The sequence below is a fragment of the Polyodon spathula genome, chromosome 3 (assembly GCF_017654505.1).
Source record: "Polyodon spathula isolate WHYD16114869_AA chromosome 3, ASM1765450v1, whole genome shotgun sequence".
NCBI lineage: Eukaryota > Metazoa > Chordata > Actinopteri > Acipenseriformes > Polyodontidae > Polyodon > Polyodon spathula.
In genome coordinates this window covers 23,789,512-23,814,558 of record NC_054536.1, presented here as the reverse complement: position 1 = coordinate 23,814,558, position 25,047 = coordinate 23,789,512, and the positions used below count along the sequence as shown (strand labels likewise).

General features: G+C 37.1%; 1 protein-coding gene across 7 annotated transcripts in view; it reads left to right on the top strand.

Annotated features, from left to right (window-relative positions):
- LOC121312873 (engulfment and cell motility protein 1) overlaps positions 1-25,047 on the top strand; it is a 186,923-nt gene that overhangs the window by 4,758 nt on the left and 157,118 nt on the right. Inside the window, exon 1 of one of the 7 annotated variants that reach the window (XM_041244744.1) lies at positions 11,715-11,821. The exons of the other annotated variants lie outside the window; for them this stretch is intronic. The gene's annotated coding sequence lies outside the window, so the exon portion shown is untranslated. Of the gene's footprint in view, positions 1-11,714; positions 11,822-25,047 lie in introns of those variants that run through there. 7 annotated transcript variants of the gene reach the window in all.

The following is a 25,047-nucleotide window of genomic DNA, read 5'->3' as shown; positions in this document are numbered from 1 at the left end:
CACACCAACACTTATTTACCACTGTGCAGGGCAATCGCACTGCCACAGGAACATTGATCGACTTTTGCCAGAAAATGACACGACAAAGGTCCCATGTTGCATATATGTCCGTGTGGCAGGCAATGGTTGAGCGATGACGTCAGGCCAGAAGGAGGAACAGAGAACAAACCAGGGTACTGTAGTGAAAAGACGTGGCACGTTCCGTTTATTAAACACAAAAATAAATAAAATATTTGAATCAAAAATAAACACTGCTCACAGAGCGAAAAATAAAGATTGAACCAAAAATAATCACAAACACAAAATACAACACTCGGGTCCGTCTGGGCAGTAGCCTTCACTGCACTTCTGAGTTTTTTACTTTCAGTTTAAATATCTCTCCTCTCTCTCTCCCGTACACCCCACCCGGAGTGCAGAGAGCTGTGCGTTTATATACAAATGGCCATCTCCCGATTAGCAACAGTTACACAATTAATTAATTCAGAAGATGGCCACCTTCTGCACAAGGTTTTTAATCATTCCTGGCAGAAGACGAGTTTACTAGCCTAGTCTCTGCCCAGGACACGTTTCCACATAAAAACAAAACAAACGCACGCACAGCTACGCCGTCAAAACAATAACAAAACACAGTCCGTTCTGCCGTCATATGTATAAGAAATAAACTCGGTACAATAAACAAATACAAAATAACACAGGGGCGGAGGGGGAGACCTCGTTTTAAAAATAAACAGACTGAACAGGGCTCCTCGGCTTGTTACAATCCGCAAAAGAGAGAGAAAAAGATTTGCTTTGCTTTGCTTTGTACACTGTGAAGGTGACACCCGATGAGATCCAGAGCGCTGTACTGCCAGGGGAAATTGACGTTGACTTGTTTTGGTCATCGACAGCTGACCACCTTCCTAATTTGAAAACATTAGCTTTCAGATACATAAATGCAGTAACAAATACAGCTGATGCTAAGCGCAGCAACTCGCTGTATAACCTTGTTCTGTCCGATCAGAGGCGTTCTCTTTTGGAAGACAAACTGAAAGAGCTGGTGATCCTTTATTTCAGTCTTGAAATTTAGAAAGACTCTTATATATATTAGTGAAAGTAGAGTCTATATGGCAATGCAAAAGTTCAAAATTCTTACAGCCAAACTTTCAGTTTAAATGGCTTACCAAAAGAGTTTCCATGGAGACAGTCATGGTCGCACTCTTGTTATTTTGCTTCAATTGTATAACTCATGCTCGTTTTATTTTCTTCAAAAAAAAAACTCTTTGTTTGTTTTTATAGTCATGTTTTAAACTAATAAAGAGATTTCTTTATATATAAAAATATATACAAAATAAATAAATAAATACATGGATGAAGGCTATATTTGCATCCTGAGCCATTCTAAAAAAAAAAAAAAAGACATAATACCACAGTAGTGAAGTCAAAAAAGGTAATTCCTTTAGAGGAAAATACACTTGAACTTGACCCATTCAACTCCTTGAGACCATCACTTTCAATTCAAACACAAAATGTCTCTTTTTCAGTCACTTGACAACAACCACAGTACAGAAATGTACATTAATGATCAACGAAATGAGAATAAGTCTTAAAAAAAAAAAAAAAAAAAAAAAGCTGGTACATTTGTATCTCAAAGAAACTGGAGAAACAGATAATGACATAGAACGTCTGTACAGCACTGAAACACAATTCCATCTCGGGTATCTGTGGCCGTTTTAAAATTAATCGACCTTTGTTCTCGTAATTTATGACGTCGCAGAAACCCTAGATGAAATTATTTTCCTGTAACTCACTGAAGCCCATATATATATATATATATATATATATATATATATATATATATATATATATATATATATATATATTGTGGCAAAGTGCCCGCCCCTGTGTGTGTGTTTTGTGTTAATGTTGGTGTATAGTCATTGGTACACGGGATATAAACGGGTCTGTGTAACACGAGTCTTTAAAATGTATATTTGTATTTAGGCACGAGGATTGCACAGCACTTCACGTGCAAGTAAAACATAATAATATGTGTGCACGAGTTATTGCACTTTATTAATTCATGTGCAGTTGTACTGCGACTCCAGTTGAATGATTGATTAGCAATCGAGTCTTGGTACAGCTGCATAAAAGCTGCATGTTTTTTCACTCACTCGGGGTTGTGTGTTCGGTGAGTGGAGAACGGGATTGGAGACGGAGGTAGTAATAATAATTGTAATAATAATAATATTTCAAATATCTGCTCACCGTGTTTTGTTTAGTGTTAGTCCGTTTTTGTTTCGGCACTTTGTTTTGTTGAATGTGCCGTGTCCTGTGTTTTTGTTTGTCTTGCAACCTTTTATTTTCTGTATGTCTGTGCACTATTAAATGCTGAGCGAGACCATTCGCTCAGCTCCACCCAACTCCACCTCTCTCTGTCGTTTATTTCCTGGTTCATGTTTCTGGTCAGAAGTCACCCACTCCAGCCGTCTTTGTGACACTCTCTCTCTCTATCTCTCTTTCTCTATCTATCTGTCTATCTATCTATGTATCTATCTATGTATCTGTCTCTATCTATCTACAATATTTTTTCTACAATTGCTAAACATTTCAGGTTCGAACATTCGGGCCACCATAAATAAATAAATAAATAAATAAAAACTGTACCAACTGTAATATTGTTATTGCCAGTTGCGCTGTGTGAAAGATAATAGAGTTTAGTAAGAATTTAGTTCTATTGAGGGGTTATTGTCACGTGATAAACACAAGAACAAGAGAAGTTTGTGAATGGGGAAATACCAACATGTTCCTACTTGTTAGAGGTGGTGAATGAGCTGCTGTCTTGGTTGGTGCTGTATCTGATTCATGACTGTCTGTTTGCAAAGTGCTTCCATAATGCCTTCTAAGTTCTAATGCACATCAAAGTACTAACACTGACAAGCTGTATTCCTCAAAAGAGAAGGACACATGTTGCAGAAGGGTATATTTTATTTTTGTACTTCAGTACAAGCAGCCTTGCTAAACTGTTTAGCTGTTCACATTTTGGTTATTTGAATAGGAAACCTACAGTGTAGTTTTAGGATTACAAATGCAACTGCAGTTTTGAAGCAGAAACCATATGTACTTTCAGAGTTCTTTGATCTCAAAGTACCACTACTAAAAGGGAAATGCTGCTACAGGGTCACAAATGAGCAGTTTCAGATACAGGGCATTTTATTGTATTATTTTTGTTTTTACCTTTGTCTGTATCCCTTGAAACACGTTATTTATCTCAAATCTTTTAATGTAACCCTTTGCTCATATCGTCCGACAGTAGCAGAAAATTGTGTGAAAACACTTTACCTTTATGGTTAGTGTATTCTCCAAAACAAAATGGGCACCGTGTACAGAATGATGTAGGCCTAGTGTTTTAATCACCAATCTGTGATGTGCTGAGAGAGGCTGAATCAGAAATGATTACTTTTTGTAATGTATTCTAACAGTACTATTCTGGCTTTTAAAATATAAGTTCATAACACTTTAAGAGGTACTGTAGAAGTAGTGGATTGATTATAAACCCCTTACTTTGAGTTTACTCTGAGATCAGCCAATGGTACTCTAGTTGAAAACTTGCATTGCCCGAGCGTCGGCTCTCATGCCCTGATTTTTAAAACCTACTTTAAATTGTTATTTATTTATTTATTTAATTATTTTTTTTAAAGAATCTACTATTATTTGGCCTTTTAGTTCACTAGTCGTGTAAATTTGTTTTTCAAGTTAACCTTGAAAGTGCACTGGGATGATTAAAATCATTAACTAACTGAATAATGGCTTATTTGAACTTGAGCATGTACCCTACCCTCCACTGTTGATTCTGACAGCATCATAATGGACCAAGCTTTGTAAATACAGTAGGCCATAGTGTTTAAAAATGTATTTTCATAATTCACCTGCATATCTTTTTAAAGTGAATACTCAATATTTGTACACTAATATGTTACACAAATAAAATGGTAATATTTCAGCTAATGTTGGAATAAAGTGTAGGCCTAAATATTGAATTGTAGGCAAGTATTAGCACAACTAAGCACCTTTCACACTGTGCTGTATTGCATTATGCACAAAACTGAGTTGCATCATGGTGCTCCCAGATGTTCATCCAGTGAAGACATGATCAGGCGCTTGTGGGTTTGAACCTCGGAGTTGTCTTGGTTGGGGGTCTTGGCTGGCACCTCACTAGGAGTGCTGCATTGTGGTACTTAGCTGTACTTTGTTCACCCAGTGACCCTTCAGTCACCTCTACCAGTCAAGAACCACATGAGTCCAGGTCAATAATTATAATTACAATTAAATCATAATTGTTTGCTGAAAATGCAGTTACAATTACAATACTATTGTTAAATCACAAAATTTAATTTATTAAATTATACTGCAGTATAATAATATTGCAGTAATTGCAATCACACTAAAGAGTAACAAATAGCTGCACGCATTAACATGTTTTCTTCTACTAAGGAGTAATTGCAGGTACAAATACAGAAACATACTGTATACCGTTTGTTAAAAAAATAGGTCACTAAAAGTGGTTGAAAATACAAGAAGAATGTTCACTCAATTTAAAACAACACACGGAACTGTGAATGATTAAGCTTGGAAACGTGTAATTGAACGGTCAATTATATGGTAATTAATTCCAATTACAAATTCCACAATTATAATTGTAATTGAATTCCAAGTCTGGTTGCACGGTGAGGCGACATTCGAATAAAATCTGCTGTAAAGTTGATTTAAACAAGGTCCGCTACAGTAAATCCGTCTGTTATTGCACTTACAAACCAGTAAAATATTATTTTTTGAGAAATTAATGTTTAAAAAGAGGGTGATGAGGGACAATTAAAAGGGTAGAAGGTAAGACTAGATTCTTCTCAAGCAAGCTCTCAGTTCTAGGGCTTTTTCATACCACAGTTTGTGATGTGTAACAACTTTTGCTTCTGCTAGGTAAAACAAATAAATAAATTGTAAGTGGGTGTGAATAGTATAGTACTTAAGAAGCTTCCGGGGTTGTCCAATTAAGCATTGATATTCAACACTGTCATTATCTGCTAGATAACTGACTGCACCAGCAGTTAAGTGGCCCAAGCTGAAGCCACTTAACAAATGACAATGTAAATTATCTACAGATAGGGCTTGAATTTTCCAGTTTTTATTTTTGGTTTAGTTATTATTTGGTGAAAGTGGTTTTATTTTTGGTTATTAAAAATAAACACCACTCAAATGCATAGGTTTTCAGTTTCTATCATAAATTGCATGTATGTTTCACTAATACATATACAAAGGTTAACTTACTGTGTTGAAGTGAGGATGCTCACATTTAGAATTCAGGCAATGTACTATGGATGCATTTTGAATCCGAGAATTGTGAGAAGCTGTGAGTTGTGCATGATTTACGTTATTTAAAATATATAACACATTTTCTAAACAGGTCTTTGTGGGTATTTTTTTTTTAATTTATTGTTCAAACATGAAAGCTTCAAGTTCTATCACAGATAGTTACCTCTTTGGAGGAAATTATAGATATTGTACTATAAACAAAATTTATTTTTGGGTAGCTGGGATAGTATTTTTTGGTGGAGAAAATTGAGTTTTAGCTTGTCTATTTTATACCCAGGGTACATCAGTAATGTGAAAACAAACCAGTGGTGGTAAAAGCAGACAAAAAGGAGATGTGCTAGCAGATTTATTAGCACAGTAGTTCCTGTTCCTCAGACATTGGTACAGAGGCTTCTTTTCATTCTACTTATGAATGTTGACTCCTGGAACCAGAATGTGTGGGTTTTTTTTTTTTTTTTTTAATTTTTTGCATACTGTTTTTGTCTGAAGCTGTACACCAGGGTCAGTCACAAACACATCCTTTTACGGTACTTGCAATAGCATGGCAATTACACTTTACTGACCTTGGTCAGTGTATTGTGTGCTTTGTTTTGATGTGTGTTTAATTACACAGGTTAAGGTTAATACCTCATTTTAACTTGCTTGACACAAAACTGCAGAATTTTTTCAAGCCACTGTCATCTGAAATGTCTGATGCTGCACACTGAGCTTCCATTATAACCTTGAAAAATGATGCATCACAAACTGCGGAAGGCTTTTTGATGCCAACATTTCAAAGCCGGTATCCCTTTTTGTATCCTTCAAACAGCGTTTCTTTATGATCATCTGACACTGACAACAGCATAAACAGGAATATTTAATATGCCTGTCTATTCTGATATTTCTGCCTTACTGTATTTTTTTTTTTTTTCACTTTTCAGAAAGGTGGCATAAGTAATAGGTATATATTCAATTCTTTAGGCAGATTCAATACATTCTCTTCCCTGATTGGACATATGTAAAATGCACTCCCTTTTTTTTTTTTTTAAATATGGTTTGTTTTAAATGTATACCTAATTGGTAAACAAGATGGCTTGCTGGAGAAAGTAGTTGTTCTCATACTGTTTGTTAACCACTAAAATAATCGGGACCGAGTAAAATGTAATTTCGGTATGTTCCCTTTTATATCTGTTTGAAGGTTAATTTATAGAACCGCGTAGAGATGATTCACCAAACTGAAGTCTTTGCATTCTTATGGCAGCGTTTTGGTTCATGCTTTGCCCAAAGGGAAAATGAATTCATAATATTTGTGAATAAAGCTTATTACTGTAGCTTTTATCAGTGTGATGGCAGTGTCAGGTAAGCTGTAAGTGCTCATTAAATTCTAAATTTATAGTATTTTACAATTAATCTGATTTTGCTAGGGTTTAGGGACAGTTTGCTTGATGTATATAGAAAATACACTTTGTAAATGGCATATTTATGGGTTTTGTTTATTGTCATGGATGTTTATTGATGTCTTGTCAGAATAGTTTGTGTAAAATTGTCACCTTTTGAATCATATTGGCTAAGGGGTTGAGTTTATCAACCTATACGCAGCTGGTGTAAGCATATAGATTTTTTTAGAACATATTTCCAACAGTGGTGAATCCTTTTGGCGTGCATCAAGTTCCCTTTTATATTTTTTACTGGTATTCCTGGTATGATCATATACAATATGTGATTAATGCAAATGCAAAGTGCCGTAAAATGCACTTACAAAATACGGATGGCGTATTGTGGCAGTGTATAGGTTGACCCCTAAACCAGTCTGGTTGTCCTCTTACCAAGACACAAGTTTATCACAGTAAGCAACATGGTTTAATTTTGTAAATAATTAAGAGCCGGTTGCTGCTCCTCTCTGCTGCTTCAGATAAGTTCTTCACTATGCATCGCAACTCTTGACCACTGAATCCGATGTCTCTGAGAAACTGGATTGTGGAGTGGGCCACAAATCCTTGACAACCTACCTCCACTGACTAAACCTGGACTAAGCCTCCACTGACTAAACCGTCCTCTCTGTCCACTTTAGCAGCTAGTTGAGTGTACCAAAGTTTCTTCCTTTCATACACCTCATCCACAGCATCCTCCCATGGCACTGTTAACTCTACCAGGTAAACAAGGCGTTCTAATCCAGACCACAAGGCAATATCAGGTCGAAGGTTAATGGTGGCAATCTCAGGTGGGAAAATAAGCCGTTGTCCAACATTTGACAGCATTCTCCAGTCTCTAGCAGCTTCCAGTTGTCCTAGACAAATTTTGGTTTAATACCTTTTTTTGGTGTTTACTCCCCTGGATGAAGGAATGTTGTTCTTCCTGTGTCATATATTAGTGGCAACCTGTTGATCATGCTGCTCTTGTCTTCCAATGTAAAGGCCAAACATCGTAGCACCTGGTCATGATGCCAAGTAAGCTGTCCTTGGCTAAGACCCAACTTGCATCCTGTCAAAATCTGCCATTATGTAACTGGCAAGGAACACAAAGGACACCACAGAGCCTCTCCTACCCATAGATTAAGGTTCTGTGGTGATGGAAGAACATCATATATTGACCTGTGAGGAAACTGATCCTGTTCTGTTCCACTGTCCGTAGATCTCGGCAGCTGATCTTGTGTTGTTCCACAGTCTGCCATCTCGTCCGTTCTCCCTGCCTGGCCGAGGAAACTGCCTTTACACACCTCATCCTCTCCTGCTTTTGCACTTTGTTGACTACCAGCTTCTTCCGTTGAGCTGGGGCTGTTTTGTACCATGTAGGAGGAGCTGAACTGAGACTAAGGTCTCATCTTCCATGCTGTACTTGCCCATTGATATCACTGATACAAAGGGCAGCCTTTGCATCTTCCAGAGCTTCTTTTGCCGCCCACCTTCTTCAAGTTTTCAACAGAGATGCTGCCTCCCTCACACATTCGTCATGTGACTCTACCAATGTCATTTCCAGTCGAACCTTGGCACAGATAAATTCCTTGGTTAGAGCTGAGACGGGCAGCTGCAGTATCCCTTTACCATACAGCCCCGCTCTGCTTGAGGCAGTGTGGAACTCCTAACCAGTTCCTGATGTATGAGCCAATTTAATGCTTTCAGCTTCTCTACTGTTATCAAGGAAACCTCATACACAGTGAGTGGCCACAGAAGTCTTGGCAGTAAACCGAATTGAAAGCACCGAGTTTCAGTTTGCCCGGTGAAGCGCTGCTGGCTATGCTGTTCAACCCTTGCACTGCTTGTTGTCTCACTTGTTGACTACCTCACCACCTCCCCTCAGATTCTGAAACAGTGGTTCAGACACTTGCATCTTGTGTGCCCTAAAATCATAATAGAGATTGGTTACAGCTATACACATGTCAGATTTATGCACTGAATTTGCCTCATTGAGTTAGGTGTTATCAATCTGGACTGTTAATTTCCATTTAACACACAAATAATTTTGAACACCATTAATGCAAATTTATGGAATTGCCTCTGTTGATAAACAACCTGAGCCATGTCTACTGTTTTAGTTATATTGGCCATTTATTATGGTCTCCTTCCAGAAATACTAACCAGTCTCCCTATTAGTTAGGCAATCATATGAAGTGGAGCCCAATATCAACAAACATTTGCTCTTGTCAAGGATTCCTAACTTTTAGTTTTGATCGCTTCAGTTTACATATAATCTCAAAAGTAACAAACCTGTATGTTACTTTAAAAATAAAAAAATAAATAAATAGATCCAGTGTTCCTCTACAAAAGGATAGCAGAATTAAAATGTTGGCCACAACTGTCGCCTCTAATAATAGATCAGGTGCAGCATATAAAGTGCACTTGCATAAAATCTAATATTTCATTTACTGGACACATTTCTAGCCTGCAATCACAAAGGGTCAGACTTAAAAGGCTTCTGCCACTTTGACATGAATAAACACTTCCGGTCAGATTGTAAATGTTTGACTTCTCAAAGCTTGCATTGCATTGGAGCCACTCCTCGCTGGCAGCCTTTTTATTTTCTCCTTGAAAACTATACAAATGTCAATACAAGCACAGCATGCCTCATAGTAAGACAAGAAGAAAAGTCCCACCTGACTGGCAAGTCTTGCTACGATTAACAGTGGAGGTAAAAAGTAGATTGTGAAGGTTATGCAGTCTAAAAGGACCATCCCTTCTTTTGTGGGCCTTAGGGGTCACTTAATCATTTTCAAGGAAACCTACAGTATCTTCATTTTTTTATTTTTTATTTGGGTTTTAAATGGACTGGTCCAGACGGAACCCGATGGTGGGGTTGTGGCTGTTCGGTGTAGCTTTAAGGCCAGGACACACATACGCCATGCAATGCCATTGTGTGATATAGTACCGAGGTGTCGCTGAGCGGTGCTGCACAGACCAGAGTGATATAATACCGCAGTGTCTCTGAGTGGTGCTGCACAGACCAGAGTGATATAGTACTGCAGTGTTGCTGAGCGGTGCTGCACAGACCAGAGTGATACAGTATCGCAGTGTCGCTGAGCGTTTCTGCACAGACCAGAGTGATATAGTACTGCAGTGTCGCTGAGCGGTGCTGCTCAAATCAAATTATCTGCCGCACGCTACCGTCGGTGAATTTAACCTATCACAGCCAAGTGGTGATAACATGTGCTCGATAGGAAAAATCATGAATGAAACGCCTGTCTATTGAGTTGTCAAGCACTCTGAAGTGTTTGATCCCTCCTATATTTCCTACAAGGATGCTGAGATGAGGGCAAACACCTGGGAAGCCATAGGAGCAACAATTGGAAAGATGGGCCCGTATTTTATACATTGCTCCTGATAAGCATCCTTCCTGTAGCCTATTTAGTAAACAGTAAACATAAATCACTGTTCTCACTGTATCAAATAATACTGTTATCATGTTCCCTTTTTTTATCATTTCTGTAATTCACTACTATTTTTTACTAATTATATGAGAGAGATTATAATAAGTAAGATTTTGACTGCTTTTTAGAAATGCAGGCTTCTGTACCTTGGCTGCATCTTTTCTGGCAATCTTACCTAGACACTCACAACTATTGACATTCAAAGCAATTAACAGGACAGTCCAATAAAAAAAAAAAAAAAGATTCTTGTTCACTATATTTTCATGTTGCACCAATAGGACACTGCTTTTCAAGATTACACATATTATTGTATTATTTTAGACTATCATCTGAAACCTTTTTCTTTTCAAAAACATGCAGCTGTTATAATACTTTGTGTAGACAAAACAATGAGTAAACCATTACGTGCTTTCTGGGATTTAGCATTGTTGTTTAATGAAGTTCTCCAGGGTTTTTGTCGAGGAACAATAGCAGGAAGCAGCACTCCCGATAAGGTTTTGGGTTATTGAGTAATTTTAAACACTTTTTGTTTAACACTATTACACACGAAAAATGTATTTAGTGCGAGTAAAATGCAACATTACCTTGAAGTCATGAGTACGTCCAATAAATACATCTCGTACTTTCATATTAACTTAAGGGGTATGCCTTAACTACAGCTTTACATTTGAACTATAATGTTACTTTGAACTACAGTTGAATGCAAAAGTTTGGACACCCCTGGAAAAAATGTATGTTACAATGAATCTTTCAGTGAACAGAAGTTGACCTTGCCTGTATATGGTACAAAGTTAAACATGACACCTTTCTGCAAATTTTAATACAGGATTACTATTTATTTGCATTCATTACAGATTCAAAATAATAAACAAAAGTGAACATGGCTTGTGCAAAAGTTTGGGCACCCTGTCACTTAGTACTTGGTAACACCTCCTTTGGCAGATATAACTACTAATGTTTCCTGTAGCCAGCTAAGAGTCCTTGCAGAACTCTTCCTTGCAGAACTTCCAGCTCAGAAAGATTCTCAGGTCTCCTTGCATGCACTGCATGTTTGAGATCTATCCACAGATTTTCAATAATATTCAAGTCTGGGGACTGCGACGGCCATTCCAAAACCTTTCTCCTTCTTTCTTGTTAATATTTCATGGTTGATTTTGAGGTATGTTTTGGATCATTCACAATAACCAAAATAAAGAAAGAAAAAAAAAATCAAGTGCCATGGTTTAGATCAAACCCCAGTTGTTTCATGTCTCATGCTGAGTTAAAATCAGATAAGCCCAGCATATCTAGCTTTTGGATTTTAAGCTGATTGACATTTATGCCTTTCATTCATTGATGATATTCGATATCTGTATATTTCAGACGTCAGTTGAATCTCATATTGCATGTATAATATGGGGGGGGGGGGGGGGGGGGGTTCTTTATTGCTATCTTCTCTTAAAGCACTCCCTGCCACTTGTTCTAGTGTGCTCTTTCTTTAAAGTTTGCCGCTTTTTGTTTTATTGGCAGACCAGTTTCCTTCTTCAGTAAGCCTAGTTCCTATTTTAGTCAACGTGCTTGAAGCCTTTTGTGAATGCTTTGTAACTGGGCACAAGGAAAGAACAAGTGAAAGAGGTACCTCCTACATTTGAGCATGTAAGGTGTTTATTTGTTTTTTTTTTAAGTAACAAAGCTCTCTTAAACTCTCCTTTCTTTTTGCTTTTTTTTTTGGTTGTAATTTTGAAATGTATAAATAGATTTACTGAAATATGCAGTGCCTCAGAGTTGTTCAACAGGATTTCCTGGTAACTGAAAAACTGCTTAGCTTCTGAAGTACATAAAGAGCTAGCAAGCTGGCTGATTCGGGGATGCAGGGTGTGGTTCCTTTCAGTTGGTTTCTGTGTTTCCTTTTAAGCTGTTTTTATTTATTTTTTTTTAAAGCCACATTCTTACACTGCTTAATTACAGTTCTCTTGTACAGTTGTAACATTGCCGATATGCAATTTCTATGACCAGTTGTACTAGAAATGAATTCCTTCAGTAATACTTTCTTGTGACACTGCTACAGGTGCTGTTATTTAGTTCATTAACGAAATGTACATCAAATGAACAAAGGTCAAACTACTAAAGAATTGATAATGCCCAAGGTTGGAGTTCTAAGGCATATTAGCTCCATATCCTGGACTGTTATGTTTACATAATTCTATTGAGACCTAGGTTGAATGTTGCATGAACATTAAAACATAAAGTCAAGAATGAGAAAGGCCCATTCGGCCATCCTATGCTTGCTCACTTTGGTGCCAGTGTGGTCCTTTAGCACTCTGGAAGGGAAAAAAACAAAAAAAGGCTAACCAGTTTAGTAAGGGAAATGAAACCTATGGGAATCCGTGACTAGACAGACTGCCCTTCCTCACAGAGAGGGTTATACAATATTGTTCTTTTTTTTTTTTTTTTTTTTCTGAAAATGATCCAATAGTCTCTGCTTCAGCAACTCTGTCCTGCAGCCTGTTCCAGTTGTTCAGCACACTTTCTGTGATAAAGCTCCTTCTCCCCTCCGTTCTGAATATGCCCTTCTTCAGCTTCCACCTGTGGCCCCTGGTTCTGTTTTTTGTGACCTGTGAAATTATTATCAGCAGTTACTTTGTTACTTCGACAATTTGAATACCTCTATTAAGTCACATCTGACTCTCCTTTCTAGGCTATATAGATTCAGCTCTTTCAGTCTCTTTTCATATCTTTCTTATGATCTGGGGACCAGAACTGTATACAGTATTCTAGGTGTGGTCATACCAGTCAGTTATCTAATTTTAGTATAACTTCGCTAGATTTGAATTAAACTATTTTGGCTATATAACCTAACATTCTATTTACCTTTTTATAATAGCTTCTCCACACTGTCTTGTTGCCTTAAGAGTTTCATCCGCTACTACCCTCCAAGTCTTTTTCGTACATGGTTTCCTCTATTTCATTACTATTTATGTTGTTCATGTCTCTAATGTTTTTGTTCCCAGTGTGCAATGCTTTTATTCACATTACATTTCATCTACATGTGTTAGCCCAAGCTTGGATCTTGTCTAAATCTCTTTGTATTATTAAAGTTGCTGATTGAGAGTTGGCTACCCTTCCCAGTTTTGTGATTTCTGCAAATTTGCATAGCTTGTGGATTATGTCTTGATCCAGGTCATTTGTATAGATTTGGAATAACAATGGTCCCAATATTGGTCCCTGTGGTACCCCACTTGTTACGTTACTCCAGTTTGATGCCTGGCCTTTAATTGCTTTCTATCTTGTAACCAGTTATGAATCCATGCTGATACTTTACCATTTACTCATACTGATGTAATCATCTTTCATGTGGTACTTAGTCAAATGCGTTTTGAAAATCTAAGTAGATTATGTCAATTGCACAATCCTTGTCGACTACAGTATTCACCTCCTGAAAGAAATCTAGTAAAATAGTTAAACTACCCTTCCTAAAACCATGTTGTCTGTCTCCTATATCGTTTTACTATATAAATATTCCTCCATTTTATTATAGTTTCCATGATTTTACATGTTGTGTGTTATTTAATTGATTTTTTGTATATTCTTAGGAAAAAAATATTTAAAAAAATCAGCTGTGACATTGTTCAAATTTAATTTTTTCCTGCAATACTGGTTTATTACCTTGTACGAAGTTTGTTCTAACTGTTCTGATACTTACTGTTTTCTTCAATGCTCAACAACAGACACAACTTTTTTGTAGTTTTTATGTAATTTAATACTGATAGACAGCAAACACGTTTTTTTTCATACCATAGTTTTGTGTTTTGAAGAGATTTCATTCTTTGATTTGAATGTGCAGTAGTAGCACAGCAATGCTGTCAACTGACACAGAAACCAAAGGTGCAGAAATTCATGCCATGAGTAGCATATTATATCAGTATTTGGATGCTAAATAGTGCAGTGACATGCTTTGCTTCTCTATTTAAGAGGATTTACTGATATTAGAGACATGCTTTTAAATCCTGAGCTAGATTCTCAGTCATTTACTCTGAATCGTCAGAAAGGAAAAAATCGACCATAATTTTTATTTACAATTGCTTGACACATTTTTCGAAACCAGTTTCAAAACTCTTAACAAAAAACCCCAAACTACTCACTCCAGTATCAAAATCCTGTAAACCGTGCAAAATAAAAGTCCCAGACTATGACAAATGTAACTCCAGCATTTGGATGTATGAGGCGATTATGCATAACATCCAAAAAATCAGCAGATGGGCTGAATTGTGTGGCCCTAGCACAAGGATTTCGTGACACAATGTGTGTGATATGGCTGCACACATTGTTATATTCCCACCTTGATGCCACGGCAATGCTCATATCGCAATGCTTTCAATCTCGCCTCATTTCTTTTGAAAAGGCACCAAATAAATCTGTGTCGTATAGTTCAATATGCATCCAATAGTGGTTGTACTTATGGCATCAACCCCTTCAGACATTTCAACATCTGCAATTATGTTTTTATGGATGTCCTTTAAGCGAATGTCATTATGGCCACTATGGCCATCTCATGCTCTGCAGTAAGAATACGGCCAAGTCCACCACTGCCGTCTTTCACTTCTGAAATACAGCATTTTCAATCCAGCACTGCAGTAATGCGAACATTGTTTCTGTAATAGTGTACATACAATTCCAACATTGTACACTTACTGATTCTCTGTCTGAAATGTTCTAATAATTGAACCGACAGTAGACCTCTTCAAATTTGGTTGGACAACATGACAAGCTTCTTGCATTGTCAAACCTCTGTTTGTGACGTGGTCAATCACTATTGCTCTAATTTCATTTAATTTGGGACTACCACACGTTGTTGTTGTTGACCACGTCCATGTCCAGTAACTTCATCCAATTGCTCCATTTTGTCACAATTTATGTAGTGATGTACTGATTTGTCAATTAAGCTTCCTTGCATTCTCACATGGATGAGGTCATTTGTAACAATGAGCACTAATTGTTGCCAGATGCTCAAATAATTAAGTATTTTGTCAGATTGTCAATTAGCATTTGAAGTCGGTTAAAGACAGTAGCACTTAAAGACTTGAGCAGGTGATTAATTAAACACGAGTTTTGCATTTTGTATGTAAACATGATAAAAATGTGTCTCACAGTCAGGATTTTACAACTCTGTTTGGCTTTTTGTGTTAGGAGTTTTGCACTTTGGAACTGTGTTTCGAAAAATGTATCAAAGCAAATGTAAAAAATGTAAAATTTAGCAAACCAAAAATAAAAACTTGGCCATGCAATTTAAGGGTTCCTAAGTAGTCTCTTAGGCTTGTTATTATTTATTTTTTAAATTTGTTTTAGAATTATGATTATTTTTTCCTTGCAGAAAAATGCGCTGAAGATATTTTGGAGTAAAAAGATTTGGGAATCTAGCTCATACAATAGAGTAGCTGTGTTTTTTCATGCTTCAAGAATAAATCATTTGAGTTGGATTTAAGTATTACATGTGTCCACTGTTAATTCATGTACAATGTACTACATACAAGTATCAGTTCAGTGGATGCTGCATACATAGGAATATGTACCATATGTTATTAGGCTACAGTAGTCAACGTGGCTACAGTATTTGGATTAGAAAGCAAGGAAGAAGCGTGTGCAAACCAGATACTGCTTCGCAGTGCTTTTAATGTGCTGTACTTGACTAAAAAACACACATACGCTTCCCAATCTCACTCTGGTGTGAAGACGAACAGCACGGTAACAAGACCTTTTAAAGGGCTCTCTCGCTAGCATGTAAACAGCACCGTTTATTTGGAGTCTAAAACAGATCCATAAATTATTAATTATAACTCTCAAAATGAAAGACATAATGAAAGCAAAAGGAGGATTCATATCTGAGTACATTATTCTGGCTATGTATCCAATATAAATAACTGCTTTAAAACACATTTTTCACTGCTGAATGTTAATCTTTTTTTTTTTTTTTTTTTTTTAAATCACATTTTTTTCCTTAAAACAAAGGGATATGTGGAGAATATGTTGATGCGTGCTGTACCGTACTTACCATTAACAAATACTGAAATGGTCTTTGTCATCTTTGACACCAACACACCGAGCAGAAGTATTAGAAAATAAGGAAATTGGCTGTCTATTCACTGAAAGGAGAAAAAGTGGTGCTGCATTACACAGTGGGTATCTGCTACAGCTCATCAGTGTTTAGGGAAGTAGCTAATGAGCTGGAATGTGACACTAGATTGGTAACAGTGGAAATGTATGGGAATGTTTATAAAATTAGGAATGCACTGCTTTAGAAAGCGTATATGTAGGATTGTTGATCTAAAATGTCATTGCTGTGACTACAGTTCTGTTGAAATTATCTTAAAGCAGTACAATCTCCATTTACATTGTTCTTTTCTAGTTTTAAAAGAATGTCTGTCTGTCTGTCTGTCTGTCTATCGTAAAAAAAAAAAACAGAGTTACAAATACCAAACTTATGAAATGACTGATCAACCGAACACTCCACTTTCAACCAGAAGTATTTGATCACTCAAACATGAGTGCAATGCAAACCAGGTAGGTGCTTCTATAAGTGGCATACTGGTCATGGAGAAGTCAAAATTACAGTACCAGCAAACGTATCCAGAACGATGCAGAGGTAGATTTTATAGCAAGTAATTTTATTAGGAACATTTTAATTTTTAAAATATGTTTTCGATGGCAAAGGAGGCTGAATGACTGAGCAAGCTGCATTTTGTTTAAATGAAAAGAAGCAGTACGTCAACCTGTGTTTTCCTGGCCATTTTAAATTCGTTTTTTTTATTACAGTTACAATTTCAATGGTAACTTAAATGTAGCTTTTTTTCTATTTGTTAAGAGTTTGGAACCTTAATAGTATGAATATTGTATTGCTATGCTGTATCCTTGTATTTGCCAGATTGAGGGTGTAGATAACAGTACACATTTATTAAAATCATTGAGTTATGCATGTTTCAGACTGAACAACCTCCATTCCTTGAAACTCCGGGGTTCTTGTGTGTCTGTGTGTGTGTGTCTATATATATTATATATATATATATATATATATATATAGAAGGTTTTTAAACCTAGGCTTTTTTAGTATACAGTAAAGTAGGTTAAGTTTTAGAGTGTAATACAGTAGCCTAAAGAGCAGTCCATTATGTAAGCTGTATGTAAATGTGCAATTTGTGAGGCCACTTCATACATGAAATATTCAAGTTACAGCACCTACAGTAGTTACCAAGGTAATATTTACACACAACCTTACCAAAGGTGGTAATCCTTCCCAGCTTTACTAGGTGAAGCTGCTTACTTATTTGGATATTTAGTTTGTAGTTGCTTCTACAGTACCTGTGCCTTTAAGAAAGGACAGATGTTGTAAGCTCGGCACAGCTAGTCTAGAGCAGATACAGTAGTTTGCTCAGATTGAAGGAGGCGACACTTCGGTGGGTATGCAGATCCTTTTCACATATCCGTTTTTTAGAGATTTAGGTGATTAACATAATTGTTTTGCTCACGGGCCCGCTTTGGATTAATAAATGTGTACTGGGTCCCATGGGTTTTGTTCTTGGAGTTATGTTGGGAAAACTGATAGGCTAGGCTGCACCTGGTGAAACGCTGTAGTATATATAGTATCTGCACAAGGGCAACATGCCATATTCCTCACCAAGGATCTGAATAATACATTACAGGCATCTGTACCATGAAAAAGTAGGTCACTTGGACCGGCAGTGACAGTTTGTGGAATTTATTCAGAAGTCCATGTACAGTTTAATCACATTCAGATGAGGGTTCTGATCATATACCCTTCAGGCCCAGGGACCACAGATGTAGCCATCTCACTCGTGGGTCTTCACTCGGAGCCGTCTCACTCGTGGGTCTTCACTCAGAGCCGTCTCACTCATGGGTCTTCACTCAAAGGGTTTCTCTGCAAACAAGGAACACAACTGAAAGGAAGGAGATAAAGCCCCCAGTTGAAATCTCACTTTGTTGTAGGATGACCACGAGATGAGAGAGTGCAGTTAAACATCGAAAACAGGGTGTTCCATAAGTCAAGCAATATAATATTGTTATGCCTATTAAGGTTGTTCTCTGGAGAAAGTGTAAGTAAATATTTGCTTATATGAGTAAAGCCCAGTAAGAACACATAGTAAGTATGATAAGTGGATGAGAATGATTTCAAATAAGAGCAATTACAAAAACGTGAGTATGGTTACCTATAAGAGTAAAATCAAATACAAGATGCAGTAAGTAATTATAGTTAGGAGCTGTGGTTGAATGCGGCAAGGTATGGAGCAGCTCAGTGCGAGTACAAGTTAATGCAAGTACTGGTACAATTGGGTGCCATATAGTCCAGCATGTTTGAGAGTTGTAATGGTAACAGATGCTGTCTGAACAGGTGAGGAGGTGCTGGAAGGTGGCCAGGGACTGAGCAGTCCTGATATCCGTGGATAGGTCATTCCACAATTGAGGGGCAAGGGTGGAGAAGGAGAAGGCTCTGAGGTGGGGGAGCGAAGGGGGGGATACAGCTAGTCTGCTGGAGGTGGAGGAGCGGAGGGGACAAGAGGAGGTCTAGGGAGAAATGGTAGTCTGGAGGTAGGAGGGAGCAGAAAGGTCAAGACAGCAATAGGCGAGTACAAGAGTTTTGAATTGGATGCAAGCAGCAATAGGGAGCCAGTGCAGAGAGTGGAGCAGCGGTTTAGCGTGCGTTTAATATAGTGGAGGCTGAGTGGTCATGTAGTATAGTTTCCAAGATGTTGCACACTTGTTGGAGCCCAGTCCGGGTAGTTTTGTCATCACCTGTCTTTCACCTGCTCCTCGAATAAAGTTAAAATAGCATTTCCATGGTATATAGATGATATTAAAAGAGATATTGTGATTTTAAATTTGAGTTAAAGAAAAGCTGGCAGGCAAGGGAGGGCTGAAGCCTCCCCAAATTGTCAAATTGTGAAATAATATATCAGTTTCACTTCTCCTTTTGAGGGTAAAATACATACAGCACACATTTAAATGCCTGCTGTTCACATAGTTCCACTTATCTGATACAGAAAAGGATTCAAATGTATTTTATGCACTGCCACAAAGTGGGATGTAGCCCTGTGTATATTTGGTTTTTCTGTAATATTATGACTTAAATGTATTTCTTAGTGCTTAAAACACGATTTGTTGTTGTTGTTTGTTTTACTGCCTGGATGGGGTTAAAATCCCTCATCCAGCTAAAACTTGGCCATCTCCCAAATTAATCAAGTAATTACCAATTGGGAGATGGCCACATATATAAAAGCGAAGAAGCAGTCTCTCCTGGGAGGTTAGCTGAAACATCAGTAATGCTCTGTTGTAGCTGCAGTTATTTTCGAAGTAATGTGTCAAAACAGGTATTTATATTTTCATTTCTATATATGTATATAAATGTATTTATTTAATTTTTTGTACATTTAGCAACAGGATCTATTTGTGGTTTTTTTCAGTTCTCTCACCACTCTGAACAACTGGAACTAAAGTCAATTTAAACAAAGCTCCCCCTTGATAGGAGTAAATAGTATTTTATTTTATTTGCAAATGAATTAAGTGAAGCCCAACACATGAAACAAAGTTGTCCACAACATTATGATTTGCAGAAAATCTATTGTTTGAGTTTTACACTTGTAGGTGGATTTGCATAATTATTCATAACACTTGTGATTACAAAATGAGCTAGGTAGTCCCAACCCAATGCCCCCCACCCCCCCCCCCCCCCCCCCCCGTAGCTTTTAAATTACAATCGCAGGCACAACTTTTTCTCAAAAAGTGCCCTTGCGAAACTCATGTCTTAAATGTCGGCCCATTGCTCTTTAAATCATGTTGTCACTGGCAGCATCAAGCCCTTTAAAAAGCATATGATACAACCCTGATTTTATATGCAGTAATGTATTGCTATGTATCCAGACTCATAATTATGTGCTTGCAGCTGTTCACAAATGATGCGTAAGCTTTGTAAATAGCAGGGGCATGCCGTATGGAGTGTTTTGAATTGCTGTCTTATGGAATGTGCTGGTAAGAACAGTGCCAACATGCAATTAGCAAATGGTGTTTCTTGTGCTGTCATGGATAATAAATGTGTTAAACTAATTTGTGTTGTAACACAGATGGTATTACACAATCAGAGCTATATTAATCCTGAATAGTATTTCTATGTTGGAGTATAGTACAGGATAAAAAGCTGCCATGATCAGTTTAAGTGAAGCTATTATGTTGATGAATTGTAATACTTACATAATGCATAGTGTGATGGAGGTTGTGTATCGACATACATGAACAAAATTACATGTTGTAGTACACTACCAAATAGTATTGATTGTGCTTTTATAGTTGGTTATGAATACATGCCTCCCTCCCTCATCCCATTTACGAAATAGTCTGTTATGAACAACCATTTAATCTTGTGACTGGCATTGATTTTACTTTAGGTACAAAACCACATTGGCATGGCACAACTCTAATTGTGCCAATGGTAAATCTGTTTCTTTCTGTGTTGATGCCAAGTTGTCACTGGCTGGGGCCATGTCAGAACACAGAGTATTCCACTAATGTAAGAAATACACTGTGATTTTGGTCTGGGTTCATCGACATCAATAAATAGGGTTCTCTGTGCAGTTATCTAGTATTGTGGACAATCAATTTAGTTAAAGCCACTGAAACGTGCCATTGATGAAGGATAGTGAGTAGTCAGAAGCGAAAGTGTAGAAACCTGTTTTTTTATACCAGTACATTTCACTGGAAAGATACACTGAGAAATAACAATGCATTTCTTGTTTAAAGTAAATAGAATCATGTTTGAATGTGTCTATATGTATGTGTGTGTCTTTTTTCAGATTAGGTATTGATTATCCTAAAATGAGATCCTGATTGTGGCCGGTTGGATCAAACTCATAGTTAATGAGTTAACTACTTCTGGTCTTTTCTTTCTTTCTTTCTTTCTTTCTTTCTTTCTTTCTTTCTTTCTTTCTTTCTGTTTTCTAGACTCTGTTTTATCTGAAAATCCTAGACCTAACTTGATGCACATATATCACACTTCTACTACATAGTTTGCACCACAAACTATAAGAGAACATGCTGCCAACCTTTCGGACCACAGTGCCTCAAACTTGCAGTATTATAACCCTTAATGTATTGCTCAAACATTGCTCTTTTTTGGACTGTGGCAGGGTGAAAGCCCTGCTGGGACACATGTGTATGTGTTGGTATGGGGAATATTGGGTTGGCAGGGAAGGGGCTAAATTCCTCCCTGTCAAAACACGTGGGAATGTGGCTGGAATACATGATTAATTAGGCTCCAGCCACAGGTGTATAAAAAGAGTGATCACGGGTGTTCATTTTTAGAGTGAATGTTGGTGAAGGTGTGTGTTGTGCTGTTTAGAGGAGTTGTGAAGCCGTGTTTTTGTGGAAGAGACGGCTTGGTCTAAATTTACTGTATTTAAAAGTGTTTGGTGTTGTTTTGTATAACACTGCCCGTTTTTTGTTTATTATTTGTAATTAAACATGTGCAAAAGCACTTTAAACTTGCTGTGTCTGGGACTCTACCAGCCTGGGCTGTTATGCTGTCCTTTTGGTTTGTAATTTGTTATGCTGTCCTTACCACAGGGACCTTTTGGTTTGTAATTTAGGTTGTAATACACAGCAGTATACTGTAATTGGTTTATAAATTATATTTTAAACACGTCATGTGACCACAAAAAATGTGGCATTAGATTTATAGAGCTGTAGCAATAGTTTTAATCTTACTTTTAAAGGCATGTACCTGAGTCGTAAGATACATACTGTATAAACTGTTGCTTATACTCTCCCTGCCGTTCTGCGCACTGTCAGCCCTGGTTAAAGATGTACCCAATCCAAAGCAAGTGTAAAACTTGTCTGAATGTTAAAGTAAAAAATATAAATATTTTAAAACTAGCAAGAAATTACTTGCAATAGCAGCAGTTACATTATTGTTTTGCCCTCTAACTCAATGGACCATATTTAGAAGCGAGCACAAAGACACAATTTCTTAGAGCAATAAGACAATTTTAATGGCATAAAATAAGAAACAACTCTTGACTGGTCCTTCCTGCAACTAAGTTTGTACTGTTGAAATTGTTTTATTTAGCAAAAAAAGAAATATGTCTTTGCATTTGCTTCAGAGTGAAGTCTTTTTTTGTATATTAAAACGGTGCTTTTGACAAAGAGTTTTTAACTGCCTTACTTGGAGAGTAATTATGCTCTAAAGAACATTTAATGCTTGCTCAGTAAGTATATACTGTACATTTTATGTTGAAACATCTGCCCAATTGTGTAGGTTTGCAATTACTGAAATTTTGTATTTTTGCAATCACAGTAGCAAGGTTTGCTTGGTTTCTTAGAGCTTCTTAAATGTCCTTCAGTTTGCCTCCCTACTGTTTAACAAAGTTAGGTGCCTATGATTGACACAAAATTCTTTGACCATTGCTTCTGACATTGATTAAAACACTGAATTGTTGTACTGCTTTTAGAATGAAACACTCACCTATAGATACCAAAACTGACAGCTGTTACTGAACAAAAAAGATTACTGGTCCACAGCTTATCTATAAAAGTGAGTATAATTTTTGTTATACTCACTTTTTGTTATTATAAAGTTGAACTGTTGATGCAAAAACTTAATTTTTTACAGTTGGTTATTAGAAACTGTATGAACCCTGTATTTACAATATCTGATTGAGTTAAGCAGAGGTTGTATACGATTTTTGCGGCTGAGGTTTTATAAAATGAATATGTGAATTGGGCATACATGTAAAAGGTTTGAGTGTCATTTCAAAAACTTTTTGTAACTTGCCTCGTGAGATTTATCAGGTTGACCCATCTGGTAAAATGACAAGTTGTAAATGAAGTAATTTCTGATTTTTTTTTTCTTTTTTTCCTACAAAGTCAAGTTCAAATTTGCTTCTGAAAGTGGTCCAAAATGGCTGAGAATGTATCTGAGAGCATGTACAACACCAGAGGTTTTATGATTGTTGATTTGTTTTCACACACTTGGGATATGAATATTTGATTTCTAAGGTAAAACTATAGAAACCATGTCAAATAGACAATACACAGTTTTAGCTATTGCCGCCTTCAAGATACACTGAATAAATAGGTCATGAGCGGAAAAGTTTGTCTCCTTTAATTATTTGTTTGCCGTTCCTGCTACTGGCATAGCTTTTGCCTCCTTGCAGTGTCTGAAATTATCTGAAATTGCACTTGTCAATCTCCAGACACAGTAGTCCTTCCACCAATCTGAATATTGAAGTACTCCAGCATAATAAATGGCCTGTTTTTTTAATCGTGAACTTAAAAATGTACAGCTCTTTCTTCAAATCTGTTAATAAGTATTCTATAGACTGGCACTTCTGATGTAGATAGCAGTGCTCTGATCTTTTGATCCCACTGAGACTGTAATGACCCTGTACACATGAATGTGTCACTTGAAGAGTGTATTAATAAGAATGGGTGCCCCGCTGCTCTGGTTAGAATAGTTATCTCTTGCTCTGAGGGCCAGACAAGTGCCTGAAGACGACTAGTTGATGACGTTAACACTAAGTGTGAGAAGTATGAGCTTGTTTGGACATGAGCTGGGTACAGGCTGAAAAGCGACCAATATTCTTTAGGAATGGGAGACCACGAGTGTCTTATCCAGTTTAAAGCGCTGCAGCTGGGAGCGAAGGATGAGTCACCAACTTGGATGGGACCAGTTCATGTCCTGGTTGTGCAGAGGCCAAACTATGCTGGGGATTGCGAAGGAGGTGTGACATTGGCTATGCTGCTCCTGGGGTAATGGATGGGGAAACTGGTAGGGATTGTTTCTCCATCACTCAACAGTGAATCTTATTGGCCAGACACAAATAGCAGGACTGATATCTGTTCTCCGGGATCGGTAGCCCACCCACCTCTGCTCTGGATTTCTTTGTGCAAAAGTGGTTCTGGCTTTAGGTATGTGAGATCGGAGAATGCTGACACACCCTCAGAACATCTGATATGTGATTTTTTTTTTTTTCCTTGCTGCGGTGAGGAGAAACATAATTGGACAAATTTGGGGGGATATTTAAATAATAAAATAAGTGGTCTAAAAATAAAAAAAAACTCCTAAAATTAAAAAAAAAAAAAAAAAAAAAAAAAAAAAAAATTGGGAACAGCTGTAAGTTTCACTAGAGGCCAGTCCTTTTTTGCTTTTGGCAACAGAATTCTAAGATTTTAACAAATCCTTGTAACAGTATCTAGGCTGATTTTACTTCATTTTACATACCATAATTTTCACAGCCTTGCACCTGTGTATAATGCATTCCACGCACTTATTGTCATTCCTGTAATGACTTTGTTGTATTGCACGCTCCTATAGATAACATGCCACCCTGCTTTTGGTTCTTGACACTACGTTCCTTTGCATACCTCACATAACAATCAGGAGTGTACAGTAGGCTCCTGACTCTGCCTTCGCTCAAGAAAAAGCAGGTCAGGTTCAAAATCTGTAACACACTGTGGAGCACTGAGATTTTTAGATTTTGTGCAGTGATTTATATTTGAAAAATGTTTAGCTTATAAAAAACCTATTTGAAATGAGTAGTAAGGCTAGATTTAAATGTAATGCGACGCTTCCCTTTGTCATCTCCCTCCCTGCACAGCTTATTTTGTGAGTAAAATACCATCAATATATTTAAAGGGCTAATGCATTGCTATGGTACTACAGTATGTTAATGTGTTACAGAACATAAAACACAAGCTTGTTGAATATCAACATTAGCATATGGGATAAAAGATAGACCTTTTCTTATAGTGGTGGTAAACTCATTCAGTATTCAAGAAACCGTTATATTTAAATAGATGAGTTCGATTTTTTTATTTTTATTTTA